Below are 14061 nucleotides of genomic sequence, written 5' to 3'. Positions count from 1 at the left end.
TTTTTGTTTTTATATTGGGGAAAATTAATTTTGAAGAGAATAGTTTTGTATGTGGTAATAGTAGAGATTAAAGAAAGAACACATATACGCAAAATACAGATTAATTTTATTTAGAGTAAATTGTCGAATAAAACCACAAAGTTCGGTAATTTTTAAAATAAAACCATAATATCATGACTTTGATATTTTTTAATTGTTTGATTGATGTGAATTCAGAGAGAGTTATGTTTATATGTCACTAACTTTATTAGACACTTTTGAGAGAATAAGATTTAAGTAAATTTAATGTAGTGCTATATTAATTAGATCTTGTATAATTACAGGTGAAAAATTAGGTGTATTTTTGTCGTATCAAGAAGCACCGCAAACAACCCGAAGAATGCGGGTACATTAATTAGACCTAGTGTTATTAAAGGTTAAAAATTAGGTATACTTTTATCGAATCAGTCGTGTCAGTAAACACCGCAAGCATCCCAAAGATCGCAGACACATCCTTATATACTTTAAAAGATAAATGGAACATATAATTTAGTTGGCTTTATTCAAACTAAAAATATTAGGATTTATATTTTTTTGGTTTTTCTATTTCAATTTTCAATAGTTGACTTCGAAAACTCATGAACGTGATGGAACCTCAGTCGGGATGATTCAATTCATAAAATGTCAAGCAACATTTTCTTTTATTTTTTTCCTTTTTTACTGAGGAAAATTTTTAAAAGAGAAATGTTTTGAATGTGGTAAATAGAGAATATAAAGAATATCCCACATATACAAAAAAAATACAATAAATAAAAAGCAATAGATTAAGATAGATCATGAAGTTTGGTCAACTTTTAGTCATTATGCAAATTTTAAAAATAGTCAATTATATCAAAACTTTGATATCTTTTTAAATTATTTCATTCATTTGATTTATGAATGGCCATAATATTCTCTTTTTATTAAAATGTACAAATTCTAATAAACAGTCAGTCATTTCGAAAAGTGCCGTAAGCATCCCGAAGATCGCGGGTATATTAATTAGACCTTATAAGTACTGTATAAAATATAAATTTGTAAATTTTTATGAAAGGAGAATACTTATGATCATCCGTATAAAAAAGCGTTGCAATCATCCCGAAGATGGCGGGTAAATTGAATAAACCTTGTATGTACTATATAAAATATAAATTTATAAATTTTTAAGAAAGGAGAGTACTTATGGCTGCAAGCATCTTGAAGATTGCGGGTACATTGATTACACCTTGTAATTACGATATAAAATTTAAATTTGTACATTTTTATGAAAGGAGAATACTTATGGCCATCGATAATAATGATCACATAACAAAGCGCAAAAAGCATCCCGAAGATTGCGGGTACAATAATTAGACCTTGTACGTACTATATCCCGAAGATTGCGGGTATATTAATTAGACCTTGTAAGTACTATATAAAATTTAAATTTGTACATTTTTATGAAAGAAAAATATATAAGGCCATCCATAATAATGATCAAATAACATCAATATTTAGCATTTTGACTTCAAAATCACACATAAATTATCACAATTCAAATTAATAAAATAATTGAAAAAGAACTATATCCGATCATTAAAATTAATAAAATAATTGAAAAAGAACTATATCCGATCTTTAAATCTATTTTCTCAGTTATAAACTCGTCTATTCAAAGCTATTTGCCTCAATTATAAACGCGCCTCTTCAAAGCTATTTGCCGCAATTAAAACTATTTGCCTCAGACTAAAGTGGAAAAAAGTTAAAAGTAAAAATTGCCTCAATTAAACCTATTTGACCTTATCACTTTGACCTTATCACTTTCAACTAAGTTGACACATATCTCATACATAAAGATTAAAGCCACAACTTAACCTTATATGTTCCATTTACCTTTATATAATTATTACTACTAAAGTTCAAAATTACTCTTGTATATTTTTCTAAAGGTACTTTTCAGTTTATATATTAAGTGTGTTAGCTTCTGATCCTAAACAATATGTTTTGGTTCATATTTAACGGTTCTGTCAAAAGTAACAGTAATTCGCATTTTGACTTTATTGATAAGTTAAATATGAACCGAAACATAATTAAAACTTGTAGGATCAAATATGTACGGGGCCACTTTAAAAGTAGTTAACCATTAATTTATCACGGAACCGTTAAATATAAACCAAAACATATTATTTATGACGAAAAGCTAATTACACACTTAATGAATTGGACCAAAATATATTTTAGGCAAACGACTAATTTTGAAATTTAGTGGATGATTGTGTATATAAATACACATGCATCCTTGTGTGTCAATGTGTGTATGTTCAGTTATTCTTTACAATACAAACTGTACTATCATTTTTACACTTTATAACTTAATTTTATAGGAAAAATAAGCAATGGCGAGAAAGATCATTGTGCTCAGACCGAGGGATGAAGATGGAGTCGTCTACATGGAGTGCATGAAGAACCATGCGGCTCATCTCGGACTCCACGCGGTCGATGGCTGTGGGGAGTTCATGGCCTCCGCGCCAAGCCCAAATAGGCCGGAGGCGGAGCTGACCTGCGCCGCCTGCGGCTGCCACCGTGATTATCACAGGATGGTAGCAGTTGAAGATTACTAGGTCTTCAACATATTTCACAGTTTTTTCAATTTGGAAATTTAAATAATCCAATGCATTTGTAAGGGTTGGAATTGTTCAGTTTATTTCACAGTAATAATCAATTGGAAATTTTGCAATGCAATGTTTAAGGTTGGAATTTTCGTTTCATTTTCAGTTTGGATATTTTTTGTGATTTTGTTAAATAAATGTATCTTGCTAAAATACCAAAATGTTGATGTGGTATGTGTATTGATATCATGGATGTCAAGAGACAAGAGATTATACGGAAATTAACTACTACCATTTTATGTCTCTTGCATTTGAGTTATTAATTAAGGGGTTTAAATCACGATGTTTTATTATAGTATGCTCAATTCCGTAAGATTCATGAACATAATATAGATTAAGATGTGTTCATTTTTGTTAATGGTTTTGTTCCCATATAAAACGACAGATTTTGGTGTTTTAATTCTGTAATATTTGTAAACACTGAATACATGTGCCCGTGATCTCCGGGATGCTTGCAGTGCTTAACGAAAATTTTTATTGAATAAATGCATCATGTTAAAATATCAAAATGTGGATTTTGTGAGTATTGATATATGCATATCAGGAGATTTAAAGTAATTAACTGGTACTACCATATATATCACAACATTTGATTTATTAATTGAGGGATAAGTTATTTAAATCATAAAGGTTAGATAAAATATGCTCAGTTCCATAAGATTTGTAAACAAAATATTAAATTAAAATGTTTATATTTTTCTTAATGGTTTCATTTGCATCCAAAACGGTACATTTTAGTGACGTTAAAGACATGTTGTTTTCATTAAAAGTATACAAATTTTCCAGCGATTATCGGGATGCTTGTTGTGCTTTCCAACACGACTAATTCGATAATTGTAAACCTAATTTTTACCTATAATAATAAAAGGACTAATTAATGTACCTGCAATCTTCGGGATGCATGCAGTGCTTTCTGACTTTGATAAAAGTTTACTTTTAACTATAACCTTTAACAATACAAGGTCTTATTAATGTATACATAAAATTAACTTAAATTGTATTCTCCCAAAAGTGTCTAATAAAGTTGTGACGTGATTATCTACTTATTTATATCTCAAACATAAAATAAAACAATCCTAAACCCACTAATCAAGATAATTTTGAAATTCAACAAGATAAAGTACATTAATTTGATAAGTAAATAAAACAAAATGGAAATATAATAATCAAGCGAGACCACGGTCTATAAGTCTTTTCTCTAATCTATACTTTAACCATATTCAAAACGTTAATTTCTCTACAAATTTGTTTGCCTCAATTAAAAGGGAAAAAATGATAGGAAAGTTTATTGACGTTTTATGAATTGAATCCTCCCAACTAATTAAGGTTCCATCAACTTTATAAAAAGATGGGGTTCAGGATTTTTCGAACTCAACTATCAACAATTGAAATATAAAATCTCAAAAACTTGTGTGATATCATTGTACATAAAAAAGAGTGAATTTATAAAGTGAATACATGTTCAATGTAAAAAAAAAGGTTCCAATCATAATCATTATATAAAACAAGAGAAAATAGGTGAAGATCGAATTGTATTTATTATTTTGTATCCTCATTCATTTTTAAGCAACCTATTTTTAGTTTATGACATGAATAATACAAGTTTGTGACAAAGACCAATGAATTCATTCAAGATCCTAGACCCCCACCTTATGTTAAAAGCCCACTTAATAACAATAGTATGACAACTGAAATTTGGCAATTCTTTTAGAAATTTTTGAGACTCATGTGTAGATTTTGTGAAGGATGCAAACTATGATTTTAACATACTATTTAATATAGTTATATACTTAAATCTTATAAGAAGAGGCCCTATATTTTGTTATTTTATTATTTTGTATTAGCCCATAATATTTGTCATATTTTATTCAAAAAATATTATTTGTCACAATTTAATTTCAATAAAATAATAGCCTTGAAAATAGGATTAGCGGGAAATTTAGATTTTCCCATGCATATGTATGAGTTGGAATTGTTCTTTACATTTTAAGTTTGTATCTTTCGTTTGATTTTATTTTATGGATGTGTCGCGTTGCAATATCAAAATGTGGATTTGTTATGTGTATTGATATCATGGATATCAAGAGATTAAAAGCAGTGGTGAACGTAGGATTCTGATACTTGGATGTCCAATTTACTACTTCGTCTTATCTTTTCATTTTTGTCCGTTCACAAAAATATTCTCATATTTCCTCCGTCCAACGAAATGAAAAGTCACCCCCAAATTTATCGTTCACTATTTTATCTTTATTTCATCTACTTAATTAATATTTTCTCTTTCTTTTTCCTATTTACCAACTTCATATATTTATCTTTCACATACCAATTTTGGATTAAAAACTGTGTCCTCCACCAATAGGATTATTTTTGGAGGACGGATGAAGTATTAAGTATTAACAATTGTTGTATATTTTTAGTATCAACAACATTAGAAATAGCTGACATGAACATTATGGAACAACAAGGGAGATGGATAATGAGAGAGTAAATAAATTGAGAATAAGCAATACTATTATTTTATAATAATAATATTTACACATGAAAAAATAAAAATAAATTCACAAGATCACTAGTCTTTGAAAATTAAAAAAATTAAAAAAATAAATTAATTACTAGATATCATAAAATCTAAAAAAATACTAATTATGAAAACCCAAAAGAAAGTCTTATCCTCCTTAATAAATACACAAAAAATGAGGCCTTGAGGGATGGATCCCATGGATGACAATACCGTGACCAACTGGGCTAGAGACAAAAAAACTGTCACGACCGCATTTTGCTAAGGATAGCGAAAGCGGGTAATCCGCGACTAATAAGAGGGATTAAAGAAACGGAGAAAGAAAATGGGTAGAACTCAAGGAGCTTGCCGAAAAGGCCAAATCGATTGATACCATAAAATAGAAGCCAAGTATTCAATTACATGGTCTCAGAAATAGAATAATCATCATATCAACTAAAGCATAGTTCAATGGTGAGACTTTGAAATTCTCACTTAACAAAAGTACAACGGAATAAGTCCTTACTAAACGACTTCGTGTACGAAGACACGAATCGTCGAAAGATCCACTTGATTAATTAATAACATCGACTCCGATCAATACTCCTTCCTCTTGACGTTCAACCTGCACATTTAGAAATACATGCATGGCTGAGTACAGGAGTACTCAGTGGACACGTGCCGAAAAGTAAAACATACATTATATAGTTGTCATCCATCAACAGTAACACACAGGGGTTTTCTTAAAAAGGCCCGAGCTTACTGAATTCCTTGTGAGCTTAAAGTTCGTCTGTAGACTAAGTTCTTCAAATTCATACCATATCTGTAAGTCATGTACCGTGAAGGTGGCCACCTTGCACTGACACCATAGCCGACCAACCCTCTTAGATGGCTCACGGCCATTGTGCACATTATTCCGAACAGGATTTGCGGTCCCATTAGGAACCGAATTCGTTACATAGCTTTGGCATCGCCAAAACCCAAGGTATATAGCCCCAACAGATAGGCCTCATAAACAAAAATTATATGGCATGACAACAACTTTAAAAGAATCACATCTCCATTTTGAGAAAACATGATATTTCATAATTTCACAAGTATTTGCTTTATATCCACACTATAGTGCTGAATATTAAAAGAAAGCCACCTGATATGCTTATCTCCAAAACAACTCTCGTCTGGCCTCACTTGCCTTTGAATAAATTTATCCTTTGAAAATAAATAGCATAGCACGCTAATTAGTATTTGAACTATTTCTCTTGAGAAAAGAATGAATGCATCCTATTGGATAGCACCTATATCTTAGTCCCGTCTTATAGGATTTTTCTTAATCCTATCTCGGGCTTCACTACTCTACAGAGCTTATTTATTCACTTTACTAACTTTGGCTGCTCTATTTCGCTTACTACCTTAGAGTGTCCACAATGGTGGCCTTCAAAGGCCACCAAATGTGGCCCGGCCACCATTCGTGGCTCTCTTACGGCCTTCACAATGGTAAAAGTCAAAATTATAACAAAAATAACAAGGGCCACCAAATGTGGCCCTTTAAAAAAAATTTAACTTATTTTCTTTTTTAATGTTATTTTTTAATTTAACTATATTAAATTTTTGTAGACTAATAATTTGAGATCTAACATAATTTAATAAAGTTACGAATTATAGATAAATTTTCGTCGTATTTGTTATAGGGGAAAATTCTACAACGAAAATATTTAAAAAACACAGCATAAAAAGATAAAAAAACGTCACCGCTAACTACTCGGTGGCGTCATCGGAATCCGGCACATCTTCTTCACCTCCTCCACCGCCGCCGACACCGGCCCCACTGCCGCTTGCTTCGCCCGTCGCCGACCCATCGGAGAAGCCCAACTTCGACCTCAACCTAAGAATGAGGTCGTAGTACGTCATCTTGGTGATAGGGTCCGTCGACTTCTCGTACAAGGACAAGTTATCCTGGAGTTGCTTCATCATCTGCACCTCCAGTGTTTGAGTCAACGCCGCGGTCGGCGGTGAAGGGTGTGGTGTCGCCGCGCTCGCCCGAGAGACTTGGGAAGCGGATCTAGCTTCCCGGATGGCGGATTGTTGGCCCTGCGGGCGCTAGCGCCTCGACATTATCGAGGGGGGCTCATCCCTCACATCGTCATTCAGGTCGAATGCACGTGAGTCGGTACCACTGCTGTAGGTGCCGTCGGCCCCGATTTTTGTCCGTTTCCCAGTAGGACCGGTCTCATCGTCGCAGATCGCCTTGAATTGAGGGGAGTCTTGGAGAAGCATGTATTCATTCCAGTAGGTGAACTTGGGCCAGCTTTCAGTATTAAACAACTGATACGATAACGCCCGTACGTCGGCTTCGCTGCGGCCGCTTTCGGCATTCTGGAGCTGTCTCTCGTAAATGTTCCTGAACCTCTTCACAGCTCTACCGATCCGGCCGAACTTCTTCCGGATCTGGCCTTCATCACATCCGGCACTGCCTTCTGGTTTGAAGCTGTTGTACACCGTCAGGACGCGCCTCCAGAAGCAAATGTCGGTCTGATCCGTGCCGATGACCGGATTCGTCGTGACCGCCTCCCAAGCCCGCGCAACAGCGAGGGATTCGTCGTCGTTGTACTTCTCGCCCCGCCGATCACCACCGCCTCGGCCACCGTCGGTGGCCGGCTCTCAGTCTCCGCCTCGCCCGCCGTCGGTCGGCCCATGCTCTCTGCCGCCTCGCCCCCCACCGCCACCGCCTCGCCTTCCACCGCCGCCGCCGCCTCGCCTCCCACCGCCGCCGCCTCGCCTCCCACTCCCACCGCCGCCGCCTCGCCCCCCACCACCGCCGGTTCGGCGACCCCCGGTGGGGGCTTCCATCTCCACACTACCGGATGTCGGGGTCTCCGGTGTACCCATCAACTGTTCCCATGTGAATCTATCAGATTCAGACAGAGGAGACGGGGAGTATTGGAATTGGGAGGATTGGAATTGGGAGGATTGGAATTGCTGGGACGAGTTGTTGATCGCGTCCATATTCGGTCGGTAGTCCCCGAACCCCGATGGTTGGCGAACCAAGTTCCTCTGCTGGGATGGCTGGACCCGGAATTGGGGCGAGTGCGGACTCCACGTCTAATTGGGGAAGTTGCCGTATCCCGAGTCTCCATACCCCGGGGAATTACCATCTCCACCTTGCATTTTTTGTAGTGTTTGAGAGTGTAAAATGAAAGGGATTGGAAGTGTAGAATGAAGTGAAAAAATGGAAATGGGAGTGTATATTTATAAAAAATTTTCTAAATTAAAAAAAAAATAATTATTTGTCGCGGCCCAGCCGCGAAACGCGGCTCGATGCAATGGAGGGCCGCGGATCACACGGCTCAGCCGCGTGAAGGCCGCGGCCGTGGCTCAGCCACGTCTCTCGCCCTAGGGCCCCGGCTCTCGGCCTCTGCAATGGGGGGCCGCGCACCGAGCCGCGGGCCGCGGCTCCCCCATTGTGGACACTCTTAGCTCTCTTATTTGGGCTTTCTTCCATTCTCCTTGGCTTTCTTCCCATTCTCCTTTCACTTATAAGTTTCCATTCTAACCTCTTTTGTGTAAAATCGCAGGTTTCCTTAGTGTCCAAGGCTGTCCACATTTTGGAGTCTTATGATGAAGAATTTTTCGAAAAAGATGGAAAAGAGAAGAGAAGATTCTTCAAGATCTTTGTTTTTTTTTGTTGCTACAATTAGTTAGGGTCAAACATCAAGCTTTGAGCCCTGCTCTTGTAGGCTCATTGTAGTTCTTAAATTCAGGTAAGGGAATGAGCCCCACAACTGGAAGCATGTATTGTACCTTGATACACATGTACATTCCCCATTTTTTCTAATAAAAGTATTTTCACCCCTTTTATTCTTGAATTAATAATTTCTTTGCACTTTATCTTTCTCCCAACAACAATACTTAATTTATTCTAAAGTTGGAAATTACAACGGAAATTCTACATCCACACGCCTTCTAAATGAAAATTAATTAAGCTAGTACATCCGATTTATCTCAAAAGAAAGGAACGATATTTCCGGGGCGTCACAAAAAATTAGTGTAATACGCACATAAAATATATAGTCGAAATTTAAATTGCTGGGGATGATCCCCCAGCCGCAAACGTAGGTCCGCCTCTGATTAAAAATGAAACGTTTTCTTTTTTTGATTGTCCAATTAAAAATGAAGTGATTTTTTAAATGGAAACACCTCTATCTCTACTTTTTCATCTCTTCATTAACTCACAAAACAATACTACATAAAATCTCATGCCGATTTCCAAATGTTTCATATTTAATGGGATGGAGGGAGTATAATTTTATCAGACTTCGTGAATCGTGATTTCACATCTTATCGCTTGATAAAAATATCAAACGTCGGGATATAAATGGCACTAGTTGATTACCTTATTATCTCTTGATATAAATGATATCAATAAACATGCAAAATCTGATATTTTAACATGATACATTTATACTTTTAATGATAACAACATGTCTTTAACACCACCAAAATCTGTCGTTTTTTAAGTGAACAAAACGATAAGAAAAATTAATAGTATATCTTAATTTAATACCCTGTTTACAAGTCTTACAGAACTGAGCATACTAGAATTAGACATCGTGATTTATATGACTTATCCCTTAATTAAAAACTCAAATGCTGGGACACACAATGGTAGTTAATTTCCATATAATCTCTGGATATCTATGATATCATTACACATTAGGGTTGATAATTTTTAATACGACACAATATTGTGATACAAATTTGCACGAAATCAATGAGTTTGGATCCTTATTGGGTCAACCCAATAAAAATCTAATGATTATGGGATGGATTCTAGTTGGGCCAGGTTTTAGGTTATCGTTTAAGAAATAAAATTATTATTTTAACTATTTTTATTAATAAAAATATAATTGTTATAAAGTTTTAATCTTGTTATAAAAGGTTTTGACCATGTAATAGCATCTACTTTATAGGATAATGTTAAGTTTTAATTTTGTAATATCAATGTTTGATCGTTATCGTGTAGTGTCAAACTAATTTGTATAGTAACTTACAAATATTAGTGGTGAGATTGAAAATTTTTGGATGACACGATAATCTACACGAACACGCAAAAAGTTAATGGGTTGGGAACTGATAAGAAACCCGACGATTTTGGGTTGGATTAGGGTTTAACCTTATTAGGTTGGATCAATGTTGAGTGGACTGATAACAACCTAATCTGCACGATCTGTCAGCTTATACACTTACCACATCCACATTTTGATATTTTAACACGATACATTTATTTAATACAATCATCGAAAATATCCTATCTGAAAATTAAGCAAAAAAATTCCAAACCTAATACATATGTATTAGAAAATATGAATTTTCAATTACTTATTATTGTAAAAAAATGAGTTGAAAACCTAGTAACTTTCCACTTCTTCCATCCCATCATAATCCTGGTGACCCAGGCGGCGTAGGTGAGTTCTGTCTCCGGCTTGTCGTATTGGCCATGAACTCACCACAGCCATCGACGGCGTAACTGATACACTCGAATTTTGCACTATTTTAAGACCTTTATTTGGTCCATTTTAAGTGTCAAAGTTGCATTACATGTTCATATATTACATATTTTGTCTATTTTGGTATTTGACGTGTTTTGTGAGAAATGTGCAAAATAGAGCCTAAAAATATAGCAGAAAGTCGAAGATGGAAATCTGGAGTATTCGAGCCAGCCAGCGGTCCGCTGCACCTTTGCCAGCGACGCTGGCCGCCATCGACCGTTCTCCCTGTAGCGGTCCGCTTAGGAAAATAGAGTTGAAAAGAAGAACATGCCCAGACCGCTGGGAAGTGTGCAACAACCGTTGATTTAGATCCAGTAGCTACATAATGATTGCCAGCAACACGAGATGATTTGCAATGACCGCTGAATAAAATGTAGCGGCCCGCTGGGAAAATTCGGCACACAAATATTAAATAAATAGGAACTATATAAACCAAAGTCGTTAGTAAGACATCCCTAGAATTTTATGAGTTTAGTTACACATGATGGAATACGTTAAACACATAGTTTGAAGGGAAAACAAAGAAAACATTTAAAACTAAAGTAATGAAACCCCAAGCTTGAATATTGTAGTCTTGAACTTCTCTTTATTCCACACTTCAAAAGCCTTGGATCTTGATTATAAGTGGAAGGAACTTTCAAAGATTATGCTATGGAAATTATGCAGCAAAAAGTCCTTTGATGAAGCTTTGAGAGGTATTTATAGCCCTAGGGTCGAATTTCCTTGATATGTTAAATCCTTCTTCTAGTATGGAAAGTATTAGAGAGAAAATAGGACAAATTTTTGCGCCGAGTTTTCCTAGCTGACCGCTGCATGTTGTCCAGCGTCGCTACAAATCATCCCATAGCATCTGTGTCACGACTGACCTTACTAAGGATAGTAAAGATGGGGAACTCGAGACTAGCGGAGGAACTAAGAAGCGGGGAAGAAATGGGGGAAGCAATAAAAGACAACATTTAATATGAAAATTTAATTAACTTCCAAAAGAAATATTTTAGTCTATCGAATAGTTAAGCAGTGGATTAATGTCTCAAGGTAATTAATGTCATAACATAGTATGAGAAAAAAAGGAAGACTTTTAGAAAGAAAGCAATTTCAAACAAGGCAGCGGAAATCAAGTATCTAGAGAGAGTCATAGGATGGCGTCCATGTATGAAGACACGACGCATCTGGGAAATCTTAAGGCTCGACTTAACATCCGCCTCAACATCATCGCTCAACCTGCACATAAGGAAAACATTTGCAGGGCTGAGTACTTAATATACTCAATGGGCTCATGCCGAAAACATTGATAAAAGTTATGTCATCCATACCATAGTGAACTCGAGTTTTACATTTAGAAGAGAAATATCATCGAGTATCACAAAAACAGTTTCATAGTCTGGCTAGACAAAACAATCTGCCCACTTTCTCAACAATAAATCATTCACATCCTCATACCATAGTGCGACGGAAGTGTGGCCACACTATTCGCCCACGAGACCGGCCGACTAGAAAGAACGGCTCACGATACCACCAGTGTACACAACCTGATAGGGTTTGCGGCCCTACTCAGACCCGAATTCGTTTAACACAGCCCTATAGCCTAACGGAGCAAGCTCAAACGAACTAGGCATCAAGGAACAATCTCAACATCAAAACAATCATGGCATGACATAACACTTTAAAGCCCACCTCGCTTGCTTATACAACACAATTCACAACTTTAACGCAACCCTTGCTCTTTGTACCCACATATGCACAACAACCCTTGTCAACACCATAACACAATCAGTTTTTCCATCAACATATTTATCATGCATGCCCTATCGTTCCTTTCATCATTTTCTTATATTGCCCATCACAAACGTTCACCAACATAAACGAAACGAACACTCTAGCATATATCAATGTGCAACACATAACCACATCATAGGATACGTTCCTTATTCACACATGTATCATGTAATGTTTTCAAAGCTTGTCAACAAAGCTTATTTCAACAAAACCAGAATCTGCCAAAACAGCACAGTATTTTTGTAAAAATCATTAAAATTCCATCCGATCTCATATGAAGCTAAAATCTGGTCACCACACAGTAGACACATAAAGGTTTGTCCAGTTAAAATTCCACACCAAAATCATATCTTTTGATCGATAAAAACAAAAACGAAACTTACTGGACGAAACACAATTTTTGGTGGGACTGCGCAGTTAAATTGAAAAATTCGTTATAAATTCGTCCGTCATCAATTGAAGCTGAAATTTTGAAACAACAAAGAAGACATCTGAAACTTCATCCAGTTAAAAATTCATGTTGAAATAAGATCGTTTGATTGGTCAAAAACTCATCGGAACTTACTGTCTGAATACAACAATTTTCATGCTCAACATTCACAAACCCTAGTTTGTCTATCATACATTCACACATACATGTTCATGCTTCCAACACATAGTCATGCTTCAAAAACGAGATTACAACCATGCTTTCCTATTCGCACATAACATTCATAACGATTCATCCACACACTCACACACACGTACATACACTCTCACACACACAACCATTTATGTGCAACCATCCTTCCCAACCAATAAATTCTTAGATTTACGATTCTCCACTCACTATATGCATGAGGGGTTCAAGAATCATGGATTCAATGATAAGAAGGGAAAAGGTGGATAAAAAAATTATACCTTTTCTCTTGAAAGCAATCGGTAGAAAAGAAAATTGGTGCGATTCCTCAACGGATCTTGAGTTTCCAACTCCAAATCGAAGCAACAATGAAGGATTGATTTGGAGCACTTGATAGGGAGGGGATGGGAGGAGAAAAATGTGTGGGAGAGGAGAGGAAGAGAGGGAGGCGTGTGGAGTGAAGATTAGGGTTAGGGTTTTCTTAATTTATATTCAATAATTATTCCCACACTTAATTAAACAATTAAAATTGTGGAAGAATAAAATAAAGGTCAATGAATAAGCTCCACAATTAAAAGAAATAGGCGTGTAGTGTGGGGGGAATTTTTTGAAAATTATGGTATTACTTGGAGAGAAATATACTCACAAAAATGGGTAAAAAGATATTGAGCATCCCATAAATAAGGTAACAAAATAATTCAAGAATTCTCCAAGTAGGAAGGGGGGTGTAAAATAGGGAGTAGTCAAAGGAAATATTTAAATCCCCAACTTAAATAGGAATATGATTTAAATTTAGTAATTTCTTGTGGAAAAGGCTCCCATAAAATAGGTAACAATTAAATTAATCCCACAAGGTAATTGAAAGACATAAGGTGCGAAAATTTATGAGGTCTTAAAGAAGAAAAGAATCAAATCCTAATTAAAATAGGATATGGAGAGATTTAATTGGATTTTTAA

The sequence above is a fragment of the Salvia splendens genome, chromosome 12, assembly GCF_004379255.2.
Source record: "Salvia splendens isolate huo1 chromosome 12, SspV2, whole genome shotgun sequence".
Classification (NCBI taxonomy): domain Eukaryota; kingdom Viridiplantae; phylum Streptophyta; class Magnoliopsida; order Lamiales; family Lamiaceae; genus Salvia; species Salvia splendens.
The sequence above is the reverse complement of the archived record's forward strand: the minus strand, read 5'-3'. Positions refer to the sequence as shown.